Consider the following 1,971-nt stretch of genomic DNA (forward strand, 5'->3'; position numbering starts at 1 on the left):
AATCCTTCTGTATGTTTAGGTCCACTTCTTTCTCTTTCTATTGAATTGTGTCCATGGAATTTAAGACCCTTCTCCTCCCATAAAAGAATATATATATCCATTCTTGAACAATGACAACAGTGATGACACAAAAATTTTATGTTCAGCCATCCCCAGCGGTTCAAATTCTCCTTTTTGGCATTTGTTAATAAATAATTTGGGTTCTTATTCTCAATAACTTATAAACTTACTGATAGTCTACCATTTTTTATATAAATCCATATCCGTTTTATTGAGATTCTCCAGTTAACATTTTACATGTTACAACATTTGTGCTCTCTCTTTCTCCTGAATACATGCCAATTATCATTAGCTGTTTCCAAACCATATGACAGCAAGCTGAAGACCTGATGCTGCACCATCCATAAATATTCAAATGTGTAGTTCCTCAAGACAAGACCACTCTCCTATATAAACACTGACAACCCTCTAAATCAGAAAACCCACATTGATGTAATACTGCCATTCAATCCACATAATCTGTTCATATTGTGCCAATAATATAAAAAATGCCTCCTTTTTCTTTCTGGTCCAGGACTGTTGCATTTAGTTATCATTGCACTTTAATCTCTTCCAGCCTGGAGTGGTTCCTCAGTGTTTTCCTATCTTTACGGTCTTGTCAATTTAAAAAAAGCACTGGCCTTTCTTTCTGTAGGATGACCCCATCCATTTTACAAATTCTCACCAAATTAATGTTTCTAAACATTTTAATCAAGTCTCTCAGATGCTACATGTCTTACACTGGCTTTCTTCTGCCTACAATTTAGTTTGGAGGTTAAGAAGTTTCCAAATATTGCATATGTCATTTATTGCATATTGCCACATATATTATCCAGTTGTTGATTAATGGATTCTTTATTCAGTCCTTAAATGTTTCAGTAAGCTTAATAATCTGAGACATAGAAGGTCTGTCATGCTACATGCATTATTTCACTTAATGCTCAAAAGATATCGTCAGATAGTTTTATCCTCATTTTTTCAGATACAAAAATTGGAACTTACAGGAGTGGAGTAATTTGTCCAAAGTTACATAGCTAATAAACTGCAAATGTTGGATGTGGATGCCATGGCTATTATGCTTTTGTGTACCTGTCTACTGAGAATTGGAGATACAGGAATTGAGACATCTTGTTCTCCCAGAACTCGGCTTAGTGGAGCATATAGACATGCAGATAAATAGTGTAAGTATCTAGATGCAGGGAATTTAGTTCATGCATTTTGAGCCCTTGCAGTTCGTTCTATGCAGGCATCTGATATGTCCTGTTAAATGAATATATATGTTAGTAGGAAGGGTTTAAAAAACACTGTAATTCATTACACCCAAGATTTACCAGTGCATTTTAATCTAAGGCATATTTTAATTTGAATACTCATAAAAACAGTCTGCATTTAGATCTGTATATAATTTTTAAAAGCCTGGAAATTTTACTAGTAGTTGCAGATTGAGTTGATCTACACAAGTAGACAAACGTATAGAATTGTGATGCTTATCAGTAAACCTATATAATAAATCACTAAATGAACCTTTTGTGGGAACCTATATTACCTGAGCTAAATTACTGCACATAATTTATAAGATATTTTCAAAATTCTCCACCTTACTCTTTCTGTAGAGCACTACCAGTTTATGCAATTCCAGTTATGCAAAGTTTCTGTTCCCCTTTCATGAGATCATTATAACTTGTTGGCTGCAGCTATGACTCTAAGGAATGTTAAAGTAAAATGAAAGAAATGGGATCAGGGAGTCTGAAGATCAGCGATAATAGACAACAGACAACTTTATTCTTAACCAGATCCTGCTTATGTACTGCAGGGTGACAAAAGGCATGCATGCACTTCCTGAGGGAACAGCGTAGGAAAGACAAGAAAGCACTCATCTTTCAGTGCTCTCTTCCTTCATACTTAACCTAACCATTTGGGGTAAACATTCTC

This window comes from Tamandua tetradactyla, chromosome 5 (assembly GCF_023851605.1).
Source record: "Tamandua tetradactyla isolate mTamTet1 chromosome 5, mTamTet1.pri, whole genome shotgun sequence".
Classification (NCBI taxonomy): Eukaryota; Metazoa; Chordata; class Mammalia; order Pilosa; family Myrmecophagidae; genus Tamandua; species Tamandua tetradactyla.